Source organism: Aethalodelphis obliquidens, unplaced genomic scaffold, assembly GCF_003676395.1.
Source record: "Aethalodelphis obliquidens isolate GAN/ISIS:26980383/991018 unplaced genomic scaffold, ASM367639v1 scaffold3, whole genome shotgun sequence".
Classification (NCBI taxonomy): domain Eukaryota; kingdom Metazoa; phylum Chordata; class Mammalia; order Artiodactyla; family Delphinidae; genus Aethalodelphis; species Aethalodelphis obliquidens.
The window spans coordinates 27,397,761-27,421,991 of record NW_020837947.1 but is presented as its reverse complement, the minus strand read 5'-3'; the positions used below and the strand labels follow the sequence as shown (position 1 = coordinate 27,421,991).

General features: G+C 36.4%; 1 long non-coding RNA gene across 1 annotated transcript in view; it reads left to right on the top strand.

Moving 5' to 3' along the window:
• LOC113605828 (uncharacterized) overlaps positions 1-12,379 on the top strand; it is a 101,227-nt gene extending 88,848 nt beyond the window's left edge. The window contains exons 3-4 of the long non-coding RNA XR_003427373.1: positions 11,600-11,688; positions 12,298-12,379. This is a non-coding gene — a long non-coding RNA (uncharacterized LOC113605828). The remainder of the gene's footprint in view (positions 1-11,599; positions 11,689-12,297) is intronic.
• Positions 12,380-24,231: the final 11,852 nt, after the last annotated feature.

Here is a 24,231-nt window from a genome sequence, read left to right as displayed (position 1 = left end):
TGCTTTAAAGAGCTTTCAATAGAATATAAAGTTTTAGATGTATAAAAAAATGAATGCCTTTAAAAATTTTATTTACATCTGATTAGAAATTTTGTGGCCATGAAAATGTAAAATTCTATAGGTCAAAAGTATTTCTGTGTAATGACACTGTTTCTCTGGTACCCAGTCTCATTTAGAGGAACTTGTTTTCTATGTTAAGCATCCGAGAGTAACAAATGATTTCTTAATACCTGTGCTGTACCATAAAAAATCACTTATTTATCCACTTTGTTGAAATCTTAAAAGCTAATTTAGAATCAGAATTAAAGTGAGGAGTTGAATAGTAGCCCAGGTTTTGTCCTGCTTGGAAGAAGTAATTAATCTTTAACTTTCCATATCCCTACTTACCCTCTTTCAAAAGGACAAATAATTTCCCTTACCAGATACCTTCTAAATGCCAGAGCTTTCATAATACACACTGACATGGTTCAGGAAATTAGAATGGTGCTAGAATGGGGAGCTACATGTACGTGCTTCAATTCAGAGCATTTTTACCCCCCCCCTTTTTAATTGAAGGGCTGATAAGAGCAGTGGCATATAGATTCTGTTCTTATTCAAAGCCTGATTGTGGTTATGATTCCTGGCAAATATGTCCATCACTACAGAAATCCACAAAGGGCTTTGACTTGTTGACCTTATTTAACAACCTTAAGAGACTTCAGAGTGCTTTGTGCCTTGGGGACAGGGGGAGCAGAGAAGGATAGTGGGAGGGGGTAAGGAGGGAAAGGAAGGCGAGGGATATGAATGTTGTAAAATGCAGTTATTTCAAACCTGAAAGTTTCATTTTTAATTTACACTTGGGCGTTGGAGAGAGCACAAATTAAAAGTTAAAAAGATGGGGTTCCAGTCTGCTAACCCTAACCCTCCTTCCCCATTACAAGCCTATCTTCCTCTGTACCCACTGTTCCCTCCTTCTCCCACTGCAGTGGAGGAGGTGACCCTCCTTGCCACAGGGCCAGTTTTCCTACCGTGCTCAGAATTCCATCCTCTTCTTATCCTCTATAGTCCTTTTTCTCTTCTATCTCTTCACTTTCTCTTTTTCTAATGGATCCTTCCTGTCAGCACTTAAACTTGTACAAGTCTTTTGGTTTTAAAAAGTCTCTTCATTCCCTCCAGTTACGACCCCAGCTTTCTTTACCTTTACCTGCACACAACAAATAGCATAGAAAGAAAACAGTTGTCTTTACTCAATGGTTCCATTTCCTTAGCTCACATTTGTTAATTAACCTTCCTCTGAAAGGGTAAAGGTTTTTTTTTAACATCTTTATTGGAGTATAATTGCTTTACAATGTTGTATTAGTTTCTGCTGTATAACAAAGTGAATCAGCTATACATATACGTATAGCCCCATATCCCCTCCCTCTCACGTCTTCCTCCCACCCTCTCATCCCACCCCTCTAGGTGGTCACAAAGCACCGAGCTGATCTCCCTGTGCTATGCGGCTGCTTCCCACTAGGTATCTATTTTACATTTGGTAGTATATATATCAATGCTACTCTCTCATTTCGTCCCAGCTTACCCTTCCCCCTCCCCGTGTCCTCAAGTCCATTCTCTACATCTTTATTCCTGTCCTGCCCCTAGGTTCTTCAGAACCATTTTTTTTTTTAGATTCCATATATATGTGTTAGCCTACGGTATTTCTTTTTCTCTTTCTGACTTACTTCACTCTGTATGACAGACTCTAGGTCCATCCACCACACTACAAATAACTCAATTTCATTTCTTTTTATGGCTGAGTAATATTCCATTGTATATATGTGCCACATCTTCTTTATCCATTCATCTGTCGATGGACACTCAGGTTGCTTCCATGTCCTGGCTATTGTAAATAGTGCTGCAATGTACATTGTGGCACATGACTCTTTTTGAATTATGGTTTTCTCAAGGTATATGCCCAGGAGTGGGATTGCTGGGTCATATGGTAGTTCTACTTTTAGTTTTTTAAGGAACCTCCATACTGTTCTCCATAGTGGCTGTATCAATTTACATTCCCACCAACAGTGCAAGAGGGTTTGAAAGGGTAAAGTTGTTAATCACTTCTCTGATCAATGCTAAGTTCAGCACACATTATTAACATTTCATATCACTTGACCTCCTACCGAAGTATACTAATCATTCCATCCTGGTGGAAACCTCTAGTGCCTTGGTTCCCATGACACTAGAGCCTCAGATTTTCAGCTAACTTTCTACTTGCTCCTCATTCTCCTTTAACCATGAATCCTCATCCATCTGATCTGTAAACACTGAACTTCAAGCTTCAATTCTAGACCTCTTCTCTTTTCCCAATACCAACCTTATTCAATAGTTTTCTGGTCTGAGGGAATCCCAACATAAAAATTATTATTCCTACATGTCCTGGTAAATTAGCATGATCAGTAAGTTGTAGATATAATAAACCAATAATGTTAATTCTCTTTGAGGAGAGAATGATAGTTTTCTATGGATATGTTTATTTTGGCCAACTTATTATCAGCCTATTCATTTTGTGCAGTTGCCCTTCTCACTGACGATATCAACTTGAAGGGTCATAGAGGAAACTTTAGTTTTTTCTTTTTGTATTCTTTTTGTTTCCAGCCTGATTTTTTTAAACCTCATCCAATAAGACCTAAAAGATTTTTCACAAATTTCTACTATACAAGATTTGAATTAGATGTGCTATATGATGTATAGCATATGGCAAGAGTGTTTTTTCCCTATTTATGGCCAGAAATGATTTTTCAGTTTATCTTTATTGCAGTTATTTTTAAATTTTTCAGTTTACCTTTATTGAAAAAAGAAAGTGTAATTAAGCTTAGTTTACCTTTACAATATTAATTGCTTTATTTTACTTTCATAAATTTTTAAAACTCATAAGGGAAACAGAATAAATGTCTATGAAATAACTGATTTAACTCAAAACGAAACTTACTTTTTTGCCGTACACGGGCCTCTCACTGTTGCGGCCTCTCCCGTTGCGGAGCACAGGCTTCGGACGCGCAGGCCCAGCGGGCATGGCTCACGGGCCCAGCCACTCCGTGGCATGTGGGATCCTCCCGGACCGGGGCACGAACCGCACCGCTGCATCGGCAGGCGGACTCTCAACCACTGCGCCACCAAGGAAGCCCGAAACTTACTTTTTTAAAGGTAGACTTGATCAATTTAATTCAAATGAAATTTTTAAATTGATTTTAATTGTTATTTACAACACGAAGATTTATTGTCAGTGCTGAATAGTAAACTTCCTAAAATCATAAGCCAAAGCAATATAAATAAAATGTAGCTTAGGATATATATATGAAACCCAAAATATTTTATATAAGACTTTGACAAAATATTTTCTTTCTGAGTGACATGATTAGGTTCAAATATAAGCCTAGCAGTTACAATATTATTATGCGATGTGTTGGTTTCTTGATCTCTTTAAAAGCCTGTATTTGGATTAAAAAATTATTTAAACAGAAAAGAAAGAATGAAATTTACATATGTAATGTGAAATTGTGCTTGTTTTCTGCCTCAAAAATACACAATTCTGGGTCAAATTTTTGAGACAAGCATACATGTATTTCATTATTAACTGTAATTAGGCAACTGCTGTCTTTGTTTTTGATGCTGGTTAAATAAACACTCATAAATGAAAGAAGTTGAAACCACGGCAAAATGTTCATTGCTTCTCTCTAAGTGGCAGGATACTCCGCGGCCATGGAAATCCAGGACTCATCTAGAGGCAGAGCATTAATATCATCCTGAGTATATAAGCAAATTTCAGCTCAAGTTATTCCTCTTTCTCAAACTCAAATTCTCATACTGAGAAGGAAATCTAAAGAAAGGGTCCCTAATACAGCCATCTGCTTGGATTAAAAGGGAAAACACTTGCAGTGATATTCCAGAGTTCTCTAGATGGTTTTCAATATGTCTTGAGATTTGTTCGTATCACCCTCTGCCTCAAACCCAAGTAGCAGTTAAATTATTTCAAAATTTCCTTTTGCAATATACATTTTTTTTAGAGACTTGGTTTCTTTTAAATTCAGGAATCTTTTCACTTGCAATAAAAAAAAATCCTGGGTCTTACAAAGGTTTGTTCAAATGGATAACGTGATGAAAAATGTCTGCTAAGTAGGCTAGTTTCTGCAGCCGTTCTTTGTCTTCAAAACAGTCAGCAAAATCTGGCCTTGTATCAATATCTGGAAAGTGCTCCAATAATTCCCTTTCAGCTAAGACACCCTGCTGAGAACTGTTTCTCTGTTAACCGCCTGGATTTCTGTATGCAGGTGTTGATTCTCCCTTTCCAGGTTTTCAGATTGTCTTAAAACTAACTTAAGTGAACCTGTCTTTGTTGAATAACCATTTTTGTAGTATCACCCAGAAATTTTTTTCATTTTATTCAAGAGTTTTTGACATTAGTAGCTCTCTGGAAAGAAATCAGGGTACTGTGATGTCAGTGTGAATGTGAATTTTCTGGGGAGCACCACCAATACAGATGCCAGTGCAATTCTTGTGAAATAGAACTTCTGTTTTCAGTTATGAACATAAACATCAACTATATCTTGTCCTTGTTTTGGGCAGCATTTTGTAGGAGAAAAAAATTTCTGGAATTTCACTATCATTTACAAATCTTACAAATTCTACGACGTGACATTTGCTGGTGAGATTTGTTTCTTCATCAAGATAATAGATGGATGGAGAGCCTCTTGTTACCAGCTTTCCAGTTATACAAAACCTCTTTAACATCGAGTAGCGTATCATCAGCGTGTCAACATATCCTACTAGATGAGAGTGAAACTTGGTCAATTTCTTGTATGGAATCCCATCCTCGTATTTTACTAACTATACCTTTACCTGCTATTGATATTAAGTTCCCACCAACTATGCAACTTTTCCTTTTTTAGGTTATAAATTATGCTCCTCATAACTCCTAAATAATTTGCTTCCAGAGCCTTTTCACTGGATGTGACTTTTTTTCAACCAAACTCTTTATCCTGTTTCAGATTCAAACTGCATCTTTCCTTGTCAAATGGCTGTGATTTGTGCCTGTATTTTCAATTTTGCCAGAGTTATTGCTGCCTTTTTAGTTGTTTGCCACAGATTGTATACAATGGATAGGACAGCTGGGATGTATAAAACTCATTAAGTGGCTTTTGTTGTGAAGGTGATCTTCCTTTGGGTCCCTTGCTGCACTCGTGCGGTGAATTGACCCAGAAGATTGTAACTCCTCATCATTAACTTTATCAAAACTGTCCATAGGCCTAAGCCTAGAAGCCTCTTTTTCCGTCTCATACCTCATCTTCAGAAATCACCCTTCCTAACCATCAGGCATATTTGTGAAACACAAATGCAAATAAAATATGAAACAGAAAGGCACGATAACTACTAAGTGAGAAAATCTCGAGAAATGGGAAAACCTCACAATACAATTTACTTTTAACCAACGTAACCCACATTTTGCAGCCTTTAGTATGAGAGCAAGCAGGAGGCGCACATTACTGTTGGTGTGTAGAACTGTGCTCTTTAGAATGAGAATTTCCCTCTGATTTTCTGTTACATCAGTAAAGCTTATTTGCTTTAAGTTCGTTGGCTGTGCATAAAGGGAGTTGCAGAAGATAATTTGAGAAGGAGAGGTTGACATCATTCTCCTACCTTCCTCTACTTTGTGTAACAACAGCACCTATCAGACTTCAAAAGCCTCCCCAACTTGGCATCAAAATCGGAGCATGGACGCATCCCGATGAACACTGTCCCACTGCCGACTGCTGTATTGGGCCAAAAATTTGCTAACAAAATTGCTAATAGGAATGCTCAGTCACAGCCCATCACATCATGCAACACATGAAGCTCAAAAACTGACTTAGTATTTTTACAGTCATTCTTTCACATAGGATGTCTCACAGACCCTAGGATTCTGCAGATCTATTGAGAAACCCTGCTGAGACAATCTCACCTGCTCACAGGCTTCACTTCTCATGCCTCTTCTTACTTCTGGGTGTATAAATTGCTTACTCACTGTCTGCACTTGAACATTTCATAGGTACATCAGACTCAATGTGCCAAAACCCAAATTCCCAATTATGTCTCTTCTCTTTCCCCCACCACTCAAAAAAGCAAACTGTGAGCCGCTCCTACTGTTGTGGGAAATACACCACTATCCGCTAACTGCATACATCAACAACCTGAGCATCTTTCTTTTCTCAATCTCCTTGACCTCCATATTTAGCCAATCTCCAATTCTTGTTGATTCTACTTCCTAAATATCACTAAGTTGGACAAATATCACTAAAAGTTATCCTAAGTTCCTTAGGACTGTGTACTTCTGCCTGATTTCACTCACAACAATTGCACGATTTGTTGGTTATTCTCTATCACCGAGGCAACTCTGAATTCTCCTGGAAGGCAGAGAATGTATTGGATGTGTTTACTACCTTATCTCCAACATTAAAACATGCTAAAAACAATTGGTGGGATAAATGAGTAAATGAATGAATATTTAAGTTCACTACTTTGCTACAGCTCTCATCTTTAGGAATAGAACTACCATAACCATTACTTAAAAGAAACCTGAATTTTTATTTTGGTTTTGTAAATTAATTAGACTTTTTATAGTAAGCAAGTTGCTTAACATTTGAAACTTTTTTAAAAGTGATGTCTACCTTACAATCTCATGTGCGTTACAAGTTTTATGTGATAAAATACATTTCGATATGCAGCAAATTAAAAAACAACATGAAATTTTAAGTTATAAAAATAATTATCTGTGGCTTCAATTTATTGGCATGAAAAATCATTTCATTTATTTGTAAGAGCAAATATAAATATTGATTTGAGATTAGCATTGCAGCTGTTCAGTATTTCAGTATACCCATTAATTATTGCAGGGCATAATTTTGAAAAGTTCAAGGAAAATAGAAAGATCATTTTTACAGTTTTATTTCTCTTACTACTATCTAGAAAATGACATTTTGAAATCAGTATTTCCTATAAAGAAAAATACCCAAATGTATAATTTTAATAAATTTATATGCCAAAATTAATATTTATTTTCTTTTCTGTTTGGATACAAACCAGCATAGACATGAACTTAGCTCTTTTCTCCTGGGATACAAGAACACACTATTCAAATTCAGTCAGAACATCCAGATGTAAACGAACTGTTCATCCAGGGTTCAAAGGATGTTCACTTTGGCTTTAGTTCTTGCAGACTGGATTTATGTCAAGACTTAAGAAAAAATTAATTAGTAGTTATGGACAAATTAACGAATATTGTTATTTCAGCTTGAAATCACTTAGGTTGACTAGTTATCGCAAAAGAAAAGTTGTCAAGATGTGATCAATTATTGCTTAAGTATAAAGATTAAAAATTAATCTCCTGATGTGAATTATGAGGGCTTTTTTCCCCCACCATATTTTTGAAAAGCAGGATAGGTATTTATCAGAGAGGAATCCAAAATCAGAAGTAGGAAAGAATGTGCTTTTAAGGTCTTCAAAATTTTTATCCCTATTTAGTCTTCTCTTTCTTTCAACACACCACACCAGGCTGATGCACTACTGTGGCTGTCCACTGCTGATGGCTAACTAACTCCCTGCTGGTTGCCTGAACACGACTGCATCAGTTGAAGGATATTTTGACTAGAACAACCTACTATGGTTATAGAAAGTGTAATGCTTTGTTCTCACCAGCTCCAAGGAATGAACATATGACAACCAAAGCAAAATCCCCCAAAGAATGTCAGATATGCAAATTATTGATTTGAATTACTTGTCTGACCTCACGTTTTCCTAATGGTAATATAAGAGATTAACATATTTTAAAAGTTTGTCTTATCTTTTCCAAAATGGCGTTTTGTTTTCCAGAAGTTTCTGGCCAGCATGATTTAAGAGTGTTATAACCTGGGACTCTCAGAGACCTATTGAGCATAGGAGTCTTACCCTCTAGTAAAATAAACCTGGATTTGTAGAATGTCTGGGACAGAAAATCTTCCTCGCTATGTTCTATTTAATGTATTTGGATTTGTGCAATACATTTCCTAGAAAAATTCTTCCTCTTACTCATACATACCCAAGGTAGGACAAATATAAAGGAAACCACTTACTGGTATATCACACTTAAATGGCAGAAAACCAAGAATAAAGAACAAATTTTTAAAGTAAGCAGAGAAAAAGACACATTACATATGGAAACAATGAATGACGGCCAACTTTACAGGCCAGAAAATTATAAAATACTATCTTTAAAGTACTGAAAGAAAAAAACCAATCTAGAATTCTATGTTCAACAAAAATATCCTAAAAATTGAAAAAAAAAAAAAAGAAGCCAAAAGCATTTCCAATAGACAAAAGGTGAGAGCATCTCTTCAGTAAACTTGCACTACACAAAATTCTGAGAGGTTTTCAGACTGAAGAAAAATAATACCAGATGGAACTCTAGACTTACAGAAAGTAATGAAGAGAACCAGAAAGGGTAAATATTTGGTTAATGTATGTATTAAAAATAAGAATACTAAAACAATCTTTTAATAAAAAATTAAAATACTAAAACAGTATTTTAATTTCTTCAAAAATATATTGACTATATGAAAAAAGTAATAACAATCTGTTGGGTCTATTACATGTGTAGAATAAAATAGAGCACAAAGGTCAGAAAAGGGGAACATTTTTACAATTATAAACTTGAAGTTATAAGGTTCTCATATTGTTTGCCAAGTACCATAGTATTATTTGAGGGTAAACTTTGAAGACATATGTTATTATTTCTAGACTGAGCAATCTGTAAAAAACAAAAAAGCATATCAATAGAGTCAACAGATAGGAATAGAGTAAATACTAAAAACTACTTTATTCAAAAATAAGGCAAGAAGAGAAATGGAATAAAGGTCAAATGGTATAAGACAACAAGATGGGAGATTAAAACGCAACCATATTAGTAATTACATTAAATATAAACAGATTCCTGCTAAACACTCCAACTAAAAGGCAGAGATGTTCAGGCTGTATAAAAATTTCCATCTATATATTCTTTTAGAAAAAACACATTTAAATAAAAAGACACAGACATTGAAAGCAACAGGTGGAAAAAAGTATACTATGAAAAAAAACCTAAGCTTTTCAAAGCTGATGTGGTTATACAAAAATAAGACAAAGGAGACTTCAAGACGAGTATTACCAGAGACAAAGAAAGGTATTTCATAATGATATATGGATTAGTTAATCAAGAAGACATAGCAGTCATCAATCGTAAGCATGTGTTTACCTAATAACAGAGCTTCAAAGTGAATGAAGCAAAAATTGATAGGACGAAGAGAGAAAAAAACAAATTTTCATTCACAGTTGATATAATGTTTAGTTTTGTGTCAACTCAGTCAAGCTGCAGTATTCAGTTATCTAATCAAACACTAATTTAGGTGTTGCTGTGAAAGTATTTGGTAGGTGTAGTTAACATCTACAATTCATTGTCTTTAAATAAAGGAGATTACTCTTGATAATGTGGGTGGGCCCTCATCCAATGGCTGAAGGCTTTTAAAAAACTTGAGTTTTCCAGAGAACAATAAATTCTGCCTCAAGACTGCAGCATTAACTCCTTCCTGAGTTTCCAACCTGCTGGCTTGCCCTAAAATTCACACTTGCCAGCCCCTACAATTGCATAAGCCAAATCCTTAAAATAACTCCTGTATATATATATATATACACGAGTTATTTATATATATCTCCTAGTGGCTCTGTTTCTCTGGAGAACCTGAGTGATACAGTTTCTTAGTAGTAGTGGTAGACAAAATAATCTGTAAGAATATAGAAGATTTGAAAAACACTGTCAGCCAACTTGATCTAATCAACAAAAGCAGAACATTCTTTCAAGTACGTATGGAACATTCATCAAGATAAACATATGCTGGGTCATAATATAAACCTCAATATCAAAGATTGAAGTCATACAGAGTGGTTTTTCTGACCACACCTATATTAAAGTAAAAATCAATAATAGAAATATAACTAGAAATTATCCAATATTTGGAAATTAGGCAACACACTTCTAAATAACCCATGGGTCATAAAAGAAATTATGATGGTAATTTTCTCCTGAATGATAATGAAAAAACGTTATAAATTTGTGAGATGTAGCTAAAGCAGTGCTTAGATGGAAATTTATAGCTTTACATGCTTATGTTAGCCAAGGAGAAAGGTTTAAAATCAGTGCTCTATACTTCCACCTTAAAAAGTTAGACAAAGATAAATTATACTGAAATTAAGTACGAGAAAGGAAAGAATAAAAATGATAGAAATCATGACATATATAATTAATTTTAAAAATATTTGTCAGATTTTCCAACACAGACCACTACTCAGGAATAATTATTTCCACGTGTGAAATCAATCATATCATCTTGCTTAAATTCTTTCACTGCCTCCCAACTTCAAACTCCTCACAGTAACAAATAGTACAGTACCTGGTTAGGGAGTCAGAACTATGTCTTTCTTGCCTCCTAAGTAATGGGTATCATTCCTGATATATAGAAGACATTGAATAAATATTTGTTAATTATATGAAATAAATAATTAATTAATTTAAAATGATGAAGAACTTTTGAGGTCAGACGCTGCTTACGTGCCCATTTCTTGGGTCAGTGTCATACATACTTTCCACTTGAGTAATGAGACAACTGCTATTTCTCTTACAGTCCAGGTTATCTTCTTACATGTGTTTCTACTGCTTAGCATCCTCCACACCAAATGTGGATGGCGGGGCCGTTTTACCTCATTCTCTACCTATTACAGTACTTAAACGTCATCTCTCCTGTGAAGCATTTCGGTGCTGCTGCAGGAAAAGAGCTATTCTCTCACCTACTCCAACAGCATTTATTAGCCTGTATCTTTCCCAGCTCCACCGAGAGCTTCTTGATCAGGAGGGTATCTTTTGCTTCTGTATCCACAAAACCTAGCGTTCCTGATGCACGGTAGGGGATAAAAGTGCAAATAAACACAGACACAAATACATTAATTTCTTGGCAATATATTACACATAATGAATTGTATCAGTAACAGTAATATCAGTGACTGGATAGTTTAAGATACATTCTTAAAATAGGTTGTCCCTAACTGAGTATTAAGTAAGTAGTAGGCACTGGATTCAGACCAGCTCGATTCAAGTCTCTGTGCTGCCCCTCATCAGCACTGTAGACTTAGACAAGCTATTTAACTTCTCTATACCAAATCCACAAAATTGGGATTTAAAATGAATCTACCTAATACTGCTGTTGTGAGGATTTGATATAATCTTGGGACATGCTTATTAGTAAAGTAGCTGGCAGGTAGTTACTCAGTAATTTATTAGTTGGTTTTGTTGTCGTTATTATTATTGATACTTATAGTTTGGAGTCAGATATGAGCCTGACTTGCCACATCATTTACTGTGAGATTTTGGATAAAGTGGCTAACTTCTCTGAGTTGCAGTTTATTTATACGTACAACGGTGAAAACCAGGTATAGAGCTGCTGTGTGGTGTTTTCACTAAGATATTGCAAGTCTGTATATAGTAAATGCTTAAAAGATTGGGAATTTTTGTTATTTTGATTTCTTCAATATCTATGGTTTTCTCTAGGATGAAGAATGGAAGATGCTGGCAGAGCAAGACCAAGTAGAAGAAGTGAAGAGTGGTAACTTCCACCATGAAAATTTGTTTACATTACGGTAGGCAGACATTTCAGGGCAAATACTTCAAAAGCCATAAGAATATTTTCAAATGTCCAAAAGCTTCCAATCTAACTATAATAACAAACTAAAACTAAATATTAACAAGAAAAACAAGTGACTTCAAAGACAATCTTAGAGTGGGTTCTTTTCATCCTAAATATGCCTTCTAATTATTTTATAATTATGGATACAATTACATAGTAGGTAAACTTACTCAGTTTTGATGAGTGAGCAGTATGCCTTATCAATCTGTCTTCATTCATTCACATATTGAGAGCCGTTATAGCTGTATAAAGCTTGGCTCTTGCACAAAGTAAATTTAATATTAGCTTTAGTTTAAAAATAAGCTGAAGTTAAATGAGATTGTATGACTCATGTTTTGACTAATAGGGGAAAACCTTATGTATAGCATTTTGTATTTTAAGGGTGAAAATATAATTTTTTGACCCTGAAGTTTTAAAATTTTTAATATGTGTGTAAAAATGATTAGCTCTATCGAGAAAAGGTATCTCTTTATAACTGCAGACATTATTTTATTTTATGAGCAAGGTTCAATAGTTTTATTCAACTAAGTTACAGTGGCTTTGTTCTATATAATAAATATAGGTGTAAAGCATGTCATCCGAAATGTAAAAGGAAGATACATCTATTGGCCTAAAGTTAGCTGCTTGTCTGATTTTACCCAGGTAAGAAATGTACAAATGTGTTGGCCATTGATGAAGGGGAATGTTGTTTCATAATGAGTGATTTCTCTCTGCTAGTTTAGAGAACATGTTAGCCAAAGTCTATGCAACTAGTTTCAATCTGGGCTTATGCTTGGCATTCAATATATATTTCTTGTTTCCTAAGAGTCACTCAATCATAAAAATTTGGGAAGTATTTGGTAAATAAGATTTCTACTTTCTGAGAGAGTTAACAAAGTAAAAGAAGACCTCCCCCCATGTAAGAAATGATCTAGTGGTGGAGTCAAGAGAAACACAACTGAAAACATATAAGAAAAGATGCAGAATGAGAGCTCAGGGTGAACCACGGATAACAGACTATTCGATGTGGTCTGTTCTGATCAGACCTTGACCCTACTTATGAAGGTGGACCAGATGCCAAGTATTAAAGGATACTGCGGCTGGTGAAATAAAGAGAGGCATTACCAAAGAAGTTCATTAATTCACTGGAAAAATGAAGAAGTAAAACTATTGTCATGGGTGACTGGGGTCATGAGCAGAAGAGGTAGAATGTGCTCTAAGGGTAAGGATAAAAACTTAATTGTGATGGGGGGAAAAGTCAGGCCTGAAGCCAGGGGATGGAAAAAATAAATGAGGGGAAAGGTAATAAAAGAGTTGGGTGATTTAGGAAGCTGAGTCTGTGAACACAGGGAATGTACCAATGCTCTTCCTTCATGCATGGCCCAGGGAAAGCGTTACAGGGTTTAAGCGGCCTCTAAAGGCACCACTCTGCCAGGCTAGATGCTGAGCTAAATTATAATTGTGCTACTCTCTTTCATTTGAGAGGGTGCCTTTGTTTATTATCCATAAGTGACTGCTTCTCAAGAGATCAATATTCTTGGTTCCATTCTTGATATTTCAGTATTCTTATCAATAAGAACATGGCTTTTTACCCCCAGCATCTTAGCATGATGTCCCAGACATTTTTTGCTGATTTTTAATACTTCGTTTACAAACATAATACCCTTCCTAAGCCCCCCTTTCAGCACTCACCAAATCAAAATGCTAAGATATAGCATTCTCGAGTCCAAGGAATGTTACAGTTGTCACCCCAAAAATTAGAACGACAATCACACGAATTACAACTCCTTTATTCAGAACACAAGTCTGCTATTCTTGAGCTCATTCAACAAATATTTATCAAGTATCCTCATATGGTTTCTGTTTTTTGTACAAGTGCTTTGTATAACATCTTTAAGCCTTTCAGGGTGTGTGTCCTCATTCGGTGACCTTTGGTTGGGAAAAGAGCACTTAGCTTTTGATTACCACCTCATGCCAGCTCCCTAAAGGATGGGCTGCAGGTGTAGAGCGTAGTTTTACTGATTACTCACTACTTGTGATCCTGCCAATTTTCATTAATGGGAATATTTCTATCGAAACTTAGCATTCTTGAAATGATTTTCTTGTGGCTCTACTATGTAGTTCTTTTTGCCAATCCCTGATATCAGAAGTTTTTATAACTGACCTCTGAGCCCTTGGTCTGTATTCCCTTTTGTCTGCTGGATATAAATGTGGATTCATTAGATGTTAGGCCAGGGTTACCTCATAAATCATTTCTGGACTTTTCAAGGTGAAGCAATGCTCCCTTAACAGAGTCTTAGAAGCGAAGAATATTCTTCTTTTCTTTATTCCTTCCTTATTCAAAGACACTCAAACTATATTTCACTACTGGTGGAGATTATTTAGTACAGCTGGACTGACTTTATAATGCACTAAGAATGTGTTCATGGAAATTGGCTCTAGAGCAGTGCTTCTCTGACTTGAATATTCGTATAAATTGCCCGGGGATCTTGTGAACATGCAAATTCTTCCAATCAGTAGGTCATTGAGTTTCACTGAATTTGTGCAATGAAATTAATCCCTTCCTGAACTCTGACCCCAAGGATCTCCAGTGTTTCCTGGAGTTTGTTAGAAATGTACATACATGGGTACCACCCAGATTTACTAAATCAGAATATGCATTTTAACAAGAGCCCATGTAATTTGTTTGTACATTGAAGTTTGGGAAATATTGTCCTAAAAATCACACAGAATCAGGTAAAAGCAAAAGCACAATTATTATACCCTCTTTCATTATATCTTTACTGTGTCCTTCTCTGATTATTCCATAAGGATGCAGCTGTGTGTAGTATCATTCAAGCTACAAGATAAGTAGCTTGCCTGAACTACCTTCCCTTGTGTACTGAATCTTGAAATATTGAAGTCATTTCCACTACCAATATACCAATGGTTCCAAACTGGTGCCTCAGGGCTGTGTAAAGAATGAAGATATGTTTTGTTGGTCATTTTGTTTGTCTCGCACATGATCAAAAGGCAATGTTAATGAGCAGGTGTGAAAAGATTAATACCTATCTTCTTACACAGAACGTGTATCATACATATATGATATGTATCAACATATATCTGTATATGTACCTGTATCAACATATCTATAGGCATTTGAGTTTGGGATCCTTTAGAGCAGTAATTCCCAATGTAAATTCTATGGAACAGTATTTTGAGAGCACTAAACAAGTATTATTTGAAAAAATGTTTCTGTCATCCACTAGGTTTGAGTGAAACAAAAAAGTTTTTTGAAGGGTATTTCAGAGGCTTTAAAATACAGCATATTGTTTGAATCTCCACTGCAACATTTTCCAAAGTCATTTAGTCATGGAACCCTTTGTCGCAGAGGATCTCAAAGGATTAAAGTTCTGTAGGACATACTTCAGACCAGTGGTTGGCAAGCTACAGCCTGCAGACCAAATTCAATCCACTACTTGTTTTTTTACTGCTCATGAGTTAAGGAAAGTTTTTCGATATTTAAGTGATTACAAACCAAAGAAGAATAACACTTCATGATATGAGCAAAAACAAAAAAAAGAATAAAAAACAAAGGAGAATAATATTTCATAAAAATTATATGAAATTCAAATTTCAGTGTTCATAAGTAAAGTTTTGCTCGAATATGGCCACACTCATTTAGATGTATTGCCTATGGTTTCTTTCATGCTACAGTGACAGAGTTGAGCAGTTGAGGAAGAAATCACATGTCCTGTAAAGATGAAAATGTTTATAACCTGGCCCTTTATACAAAAACGTTGCCAGCACCTACTTTAGATGACACTGGTAAAAAGGCCTAGCCTCTGAATCTGCAAGATGATAATAACAGTAATATCTTTTTTGGATGAGTACAGGTGTGTTAAAGGTAACAACATGCCATAGCAAATCAATGTTTTCTCATAGAGACACTTTAAAGTCAATATAGACATGTAAAATACCCATTTTAATAAATTACAATAAGAATTTCTTTCTGAGAATCACCACAAGTAACTTTCAGACTTTTAAAAATATAGAGAGTTTATATTTGGTAGCTAAATTGTGCAATATTCGGTTATTACAAATTTTACCTGAATCTATTTTCAATGTCTCAAACTTTTTGATCTCAGGAGCCCTTTGCAATCTTAAAAATTATTGAGGACCTCAAAGCTCTTTTATTAATGTGGGCTATACCCATCAATATTTATCAGATTAGAACTAAAAACTGAGAAATTAAAAAATATGTATTTATTATGCAATGACAATAAACCATTTCATGTTAATATAAATAACAGATATTTTGTTTAAAATAACTATAATTTTCAAAGAGGGTCATTATTTGACATTATTTTGCAAATCTCTTTAGTTCAACAGGCTAGTTCAGTTCAGTGGGTAACAGTAGATTTTCATCTATTTTGCCATTTAATCTAATATGATATCACACATCATTAGGTCTCTGGAAAACTCCACTGTGCACTTGTAAAAGAATGAGAGTGAAAAAGGTAAATAATGTTTTGGAATTATTATGGAAGTATGTTTTACTTTATGTACTCTCTGAAGGGGTCTCAGAGGCACTTTGAAAATTGCTACTTTTTTGTAACTGAGAATGAACGATTAACCTTATATATCACATAGACATACACAAACACACACATTTACAGTGGTAAAAATTACTGATGGTCCCCAATTTAGAAGGTAGTATGTTTCAAACATTTGTTTGTAAACTACCTGATTACTTGCTAGACCCACTGACTTGCACTAATAATATTTCAGAATCAATCTATTTGTTGTGTTAATGATTACATGTAAAAATGTATTCAGAGTCCAAGCCTAGAAGACAGGAATGTGACTCCCTTCTTGCTGACTAGCAGTGGTGTTGGAACCTCTATCTCTGCATCACTCCTCAACGGCCAGTGAAATTTGGAATTTCTTCAGCTCCAAGCAGCTAGAAGCAAGAACATGATGCCAATAGGGACTTAGAGTGTGTGGGAGGTAAAGTGACTTTGTTTTATGAAGTGCAGGAATTAGTTAAACCTTTTTCCACCTTATTGCTTTGGGGCTTTAGATCACATCTTATTTTTGTGTTTTCTACAGAGCAAACTCAATCTCACTGTTTTCTCCATATGCTCCTGTATTTCTTAAGCTTCTAATAACTCAAATTGGTTTAAAGAAAAGATAATCTTTTTGGCTCACATAAGATCTGGGTATAAAAGGTGGAATTGGCCTTAGACATGTTTAGATGTCTCAAGACTTTCTTTCTCTTTTCTCAATTCTACCTTCTCTGTGTTGACATCATCCCTACTTAAACTGGTCCTTCCCATGTGGTGAAAAATATGGCAACCAGAATGCAGTCTTTCCAGAAGGAAAGAGGAGAGAGATTTGCTTTTTGTCAATGCTAATGTCAGTCTCAGATTAAAGGATGCTAACTTTCCAGCCCAGGTCACATGCCCATGCCTTAGTGGAAAAGGTCAGGGGGCGGCGGGGGACAGTCCCTGACTGGAAGCACCTGAAGAATCTCATGGAATGCAATAGAGGAGTTGTTAGAGACACACAGGGGAGACAACAAGGAAAAAACTTTGTCCTGCGCTTCTTGAAATCAAGGACATTCTGAGGTTTTCTAAATGCCTTTGCAATTTTTACACTGTAATTATTAAATAGCGTTAATTTGGTATAATAATCGCTTTGAAGAAAACTGAGAAATAAGATTCGAAATGATAGATAAAATACAGAGTTTTAGAAATCTCACTCTGCTCCTAACTTAGCATTCCTCACCTCCAGATATTCATGGCTTCATGCTCTGGAAAACGTGTCTGTATCTATCTCGATCCTTCCTGAAACCACTGTTCTCTTATGTTCTCTCAATGCAGGAACTATTATACCTTTTTTATTGAGAGGAAAGTTCAGACTCAGTGAGGTTAAATAACTTGTCCAAGGTCTCGGTCAGTAAATGGTAGAATTGAATCTTTCTCACCACAAACTAGTTTTCTTTCCACCATAGGTGCTACCTCTTTATTAAACAACTTGCTAAGTGAACAAGACCTAAATTTATTTATTCTTTCACCAAGTATTTATTGACAGGCGCTGTTTTGGACACAGAGGATGTACTGTGAGTAAGATAGTTAAGTTTCTGCTTTCATGGAGTTAATGTCCTAGTGGGCGAAACAGAAAATAAACAAATAAATATATATGATGTTACTTGACAACAAGTACTATAGAGAAAGTGATGGGAAAAGTGTGCTTTTTAATTAGGGTTATTAGCCACAACATCTCTGATGTTCACTCAAGCAGAGACCTGAATGAAGCCAGGAAGCATGCCAGGGAGATACTGGAAGGAGCAGTGCCCCAGACAGGAGAATGGGAAAAACAAAGGCTCTGGAGTGTCAATGTTCTTGGCATGTTTTCAGGGAACAGCAAAGAGGCTAGGGGCCTGAAACTAATTTTGAGTAGGGGTGGGAGCAGTAGGGAATTAGGTCAGAGAGGTAGCCAAAGGACACTTTATCCAGAAAGATCAGAGAGATGGAAACTATTCAATTATGTATTCTTATTTTCTGAAAGAAAAAAAAAAACTTTTATCATATTAAGGTGTTTGCCTTGAGAAGATGAAAAAAAAGTCTTTCGTCATTTTTGCCATCCATAAATGCCTATTCAAGTTTTATGTGTTCCATCATTTACTTACTCATTCTTTCAGTCAACGTTTATCAGGCACCCACTGTGCTCTAGACCTGAGACAGATGTTAGGGCTGTGGAAAAGGAAAAAGGTAGTTTCCTGTCCTCTGGGAACCATCATACGTCATATACAAGAGGATGATCAGGTTGACAAGAGTGTTGTAATGACTGTGACAGTGACAGTCATTACTGTCCACGCATTTCTTTCCAGACGGTGGTTTCCACAAGCACTAGCTGGAAGCCTGCCACTTACTGACATGTTGCTACAAATTTTTAAATTAAATGTTCTACAAGAAATGGAATCATTGTGGTAATGGATCCATCTTACTACTGTTTCAGAAGGGTTTAAAAGCATTTAATTTCCATGTCACATCCATTAAAAATGCATGATGTCATATACTCTGGGGAGCAATCCATTTCATAATTTGAAGTAGAACCAACAAAACATGATTCAAAAAGGAAATGAAGGTGACAAGGTTCAGAATAACATGAAGCAGTACGCATACACCTATCATGAACCTTCCTGGGGTTAAGTGACCTGACAGAGAACAGAGAGTTTACTGGATGCAAATCAGAGATCCAGACCACATTCCGTTTTCCTCAGAGAGAGAGAGAGCAGTGTAAATCAGGATAAAATAAAGTTAATGTGATATGCAGAAAACATTTTTAACGTTGGCTTCCTCTGTACTGAAGTGAGGAAAACAGAGCATAAGGAAGGCCAAGTGAGGGGACTGTGTAATGAGCCGTGGGATTAGGGAGGATGCAGATCTGTGGAGTGGCCTCTGCCTCCGCAGTCAGACGTGCTCCTGGCCAGCTGGCACCCACCCTGCCCAAGGCTCTTTCATGTGCCCGGACTTCAGAATGAGAGAGGAGAGCTGTGGATATGCTCTCTCTCTCTCCAGTTCCACTCCCCTGCCCTTCCATCTTCTTCCAACGTGTTTACATTTGTGCTTACATATTTCACATGGATCATGAAAGTTGGTTATGTATTATGGCTACAGAGTACTACATTACATTTTCAAGGGCAGAAAAAGCCTACACGTTAAGCTGCCACATCAAATCCTTGCCAAAATGGTCCAAGCTAATGAGAAGGTTTGTAAATTATAGGTAAATGGATGAGATGTGGAGAACGAGGAATTCCCTGGAGAGCTGGCAAAGAGAATCACTGGGGGTCACTGGCATTTCCTTTGCATGATCTTAGTTGAAGTATTTGAGAATTTCAGTCTTTCTGTGTTAATGTATTAAAAATTCCTATAAATTTCAAGCTAGAACTAGGTCAGGTGTTATTTAAGCTAAGGGATCTATTACAATGTTTTGTCCAATACAGTTGGTCAATAGTCATTTAATGAAAGAAAGAATGTGTATCTACAAAAATAAATAGACAGATTTCAGAAGTACAAAGGACAGTTTTACCATTTGAGTCTGCTTCTGGCCCTGCCTCATCCCCACAAAGGGGAAATTCTATTAAATTTAGAATTTTCCACACATTCTGATGTGATTTAATTTTAACTAGTCCTACCACTATGTCAGGAGATTCCTTGACCAATTATTAGACACCAACTGATTTTAATTTCTAAATTGGTTTTTTCCCTCTCTCTGCAGTTTTTTGAAGGTTTGTTTTGCATGCATTTGCTTTAGAGTCAAACAACATAAAGAATTTTTAAACTCCTTGATCTTTGAGTCTTTATTAAAGCCATAAAGCCTTTAGTTTCAGAGGTTTTCCCATTTTGCTGCTGAAAGCAAGTGACTTTCAGGACCCCTAGATAAGAAATCCTTAGCAGTGCCTGCTCAGAAAATTAAAGCAGAAGAAGAATCAATTTAATAGTTATAGTTCCACTAATTGGTTATCAGAAATAAGGCAAAAGTTAATCAATTTCTTATAATTTTCCCAAGACATATTTTCTATGCATGTTTATTACAAAGCATAAACTATTTTTGTGATGGATCAAAGTTTGATGAAATTTATGTGTTTTTAAAACTAAGTTATTTTTAAATTTCTTACTAAGAGAGTAGAAAACATTCAAGTTTTTAAAAAGCAAATGCTCCTCATTACCAAGCCAAAAGCATTGTTGTGAGAGTTAAATTTTAGATGTTGGTAATGGTAATTGCTTGAGCTTTGCTTGCACATCAGTAGCAAATTGTAGTCAGATAGATAAAACTAGACAACAACTTAGTGCCTTTTGCTTCAAGTTCCCTTCTATATAATTCTGCTCATCATTAAGAAGAAATGAACCAAATATCTAAATGTATATGAAATTATCCTGTGGTATCTATATTCCCTATTCTCAATAAATTGAGTTGAAAAGAAAGGAAAGCAACCTGTTACATTTTTGAAAAATGCAGTCAGTGAAAACTTTAGTATTGGTTTTTGTGTTTAATTCATTTTTTGGTAGGTTGTTTTCATGGCACTCATTATGAGAAATTTTGTGTGACTGGGAATTTGTGTTAAGAATGGAAGAGCCCAAAAAAACAGAGGGTTTACCTCAGCCCCTTGGAGTCAGAATGGCATCCCTAGGGAAAATGTATCTGAAATGAGTCCTGAATAAGGGATAGGAGTTTGCCAGGCAGACTAGGGAGAGGATGGGGAGAATGTTACATGCAGGCAGCAGCCCTCTTCAAGGCCCGGAAGTGAATGAACTAGCCCACTTGAGGATATGCAGGTAGTTGGACTCTGAGAATGTCCACGGCCATTGGGAGGTGAGGCTGTAAGGCAAGCTGTGGCAGACCATGGCCCTTCACAGACCATGCCAGGGGCTTTGGAATACATGGTACAGGTGTTATGAGTCGTCGAGCAGGACAAGGGGGCGAAGTGTTTGTGACATGATAATATATTCATTTTAGAAAGATCATTTCTGAGGGTGTGTAGAATATTGAAGCAGGACTGTCCCAAAGATGAGGAGACCAATTGCTAAGTGTTAGCATAAGCTGAGTTATGATGTGGTAACAAACGATGCTTAAATCTCAGTGGCTCAGTGAAACCAAAGGGTATTACCCACTCGTTCTGTGCGCCCCACACAGGTCTCAGGGTCTCTGTTCCACAACGTCAGTCAGGGACTCAGGCTCCACCATGCTTTGGCTGCACCACCTGGAACACACGGCTTTTTCAATCACTGCAGTGAGGAAACAGGCAACCAAGCGTCATGCAATGGCTCTCTTATGCTTCAGGATGAAAGTGACACATGTCATTTTCCTACAATCACAACCAGTTACATGGCTCTGCCCGGCCACAGGAGGCTGGGAAATGAAGGAGAGCAGATGGAATGCTCGCCGAGCACCACAGTCTTTGCCACAGTAAGTTCCGATAACAACATGAAGGCTGCTATGGGACCGGAGAAAAGGCAATCAGCTGTGGGTGGTGTTAAGGTGGTAGAAGCAACAACCATGGTAATTTGGTGCGGAGGGAGAGAGGAATGGCACAGGGTGATTATTGGGTAAGTAATAAGGGGTGCCAGTGTACTCAGCTTCGTGAGTAAAACTGGCAGAGGCCCAGATGTGGAGTAGAGGGTGATAAGTTTCATTTTGGCCAGTACTGGTGTCTGTGCAGCCTAATTAAACATGTCTGGTAGTAACTGCAAGTCTGGAGCTCAAAATAGAGTCAGGGCTAGCTCTTGATATTCACAATCAGCAGTTATAGCTAGAGATTGGAAAGAAGCAGGCCGATGATTCTTCTAAAGGAGAGGATATAGAATGAGAATAAATGAGATCTAAAAATGTTGCATCATTTATGCAATCTTGATCCAGAGTCATCACTCTCAGATTGATTCAGAAAGTAGAGGGTCAGAATGTCTGCTTAAACAAGGCTGTCATTAACTATGTTTTGATGTATGGTTACAGAGGCCAGAGATACACTGAGAGATTTATTGAGTGCAATATTTATTTGATACATAAAGAAATAAAGCGAGGCTTCTTATGAACTCTTGTAGAGATTTACTTTAGATAGTGAAGAGCAACTTGACACTACAGATTATTAGACACTAGAAGAGTTTATTAAACAAAATGGGTCAACACACTGATGCTCCTTCTCTGTGCATGTACATTTTCACACTGTGTTTCTCAGAGGGTCTTCAGGAGATGCTGCAGGATGCAGGGGAGGGTGGAGCAGAGCAACTCACGACTTCCACCTCAGCCTCTACCAGCTCAGCAGTGACTTGTTTCATATCGTAAGATATCATTTGCTAGAGAGTTCCACACTACAAACAAAACAAACAAAAACAAAAACATTTGCCTCTCCAGCTACAATGTTAAGACAGTTGAGGCTTTCATCATTTCTTGTTCGGATTATTTTATTCTTCTTCCCATTGGTCTCCCTATCTCATCTTCCCTTTGTAATCCACCCTCCATACTGCTCCATTGTGATCATTCTCCAATGCAAATTCAGTCCTAGCATCTGCTTCTTTCTATATACATGTCATTTATTGCCTTCCTATCACCTTTAGTATAAAGTGAAACTTTACAGAATGGCACTTAGAAAGCACTTCATGACCAGCCTCTACTTCCCTCCCTCCAGCTCCATTTTCAGGATGTCTTTCTTTGTTACCTGTGCCTCAACCATAACAAACGATTTGCACTTGCAATGCCCCGAAGGTGTAGAATGCTGTCTGCTTAGCTAATTCAACTTTTCTGATGCAGCTTCAGCATAACCTACTCTTAGAAGTCTCCCTCACCTCCACTAGTTTCGTTGGGAGTCCTCCTCCCAAGCTCCCATAGCAGCGAAATGCATACTTCTCTGACAGCAAATATCCCGCACTTTGTGTTACTGGATGTTTTGGTTGTCTCCTCACTGGACCTGAGCAGTCACCTTGGGGAAGGGGCTGGCTCATCACCTCAGTTCCCTCAGACCTTGGCCCTGCACTTGGCCCTCAACCTTGTTTTTAACAAGTACATGAATGAATGTTTCCCTTTGTGGAAATTATTAAAAAGCAATAGACTTTTATCTGCTTGACTCATTTGAAAAGGTTTGGTCAATAAATACAGACCAAATGGCTTCTTCAGGTTTTGTTTATATTGTTTTGATTTTTTGTTTTTTAGAATTTAATAGCCCATGTAAACATAATATTTGAAAATAGCATTTCAGAATATTAGGAGAGACTTTTTGACCCTTTAAAATATAAATAAAAATACAAAATATAGAAAAGTTATAAAACAAGAATTTGGATAGAAAGGTCTTCTTTAATGGAAAATATCAGGGCAGCCTACCTGTTTCAAATGTCCTAAAGCATTACTTCTTTTTGTAGTGACCCAGCCACAAATTTAATAGCACCCATTATCTACAAGATAAAGTTGACATTCCTTAGCCTGGTTCCCAAATCCTCTGTAATTTGACCCCAAGTGACTTTTTCAACCACATTACTCACTAATTGTGTCAAAAATTTGACACAATTATTTTTGTCTTACTTAGATCTTTCCCCCTCATATTTCTATTTATTCTACTTGATTCTTGCTGGATATTTTCAATCTGATGATTTATATTTTCTTATTTCTGGAAAATTCTCCATCATTACATCTTAGATATTATCTATCTACTCTTTGTTCATGCCTGTGGAATTTCTGCGAGGGAATTATGAGACTTTCAATGATTCCTGACTTCTTTTTTATATCCTTCATTTTTTATCTTTCTCCAACATGCTAGAGAGATGTTCTGTTCTATCTTTGAATTCATCTTTAAGTATGACTTGTCTTCTGTATAATCAATTTGCTGAAATTTAAAACAAATTTAATGATTATCCTTTTACTTGACTTTTTAGAGCTTCTTTCATAACTTCCTGTTTTTAATTTATAGATGCAATTCTTCCTTTATAGCTTAAACATTGTAAACATACTTATTGTAAACTCCCTTTCATATTATTCTATTGTT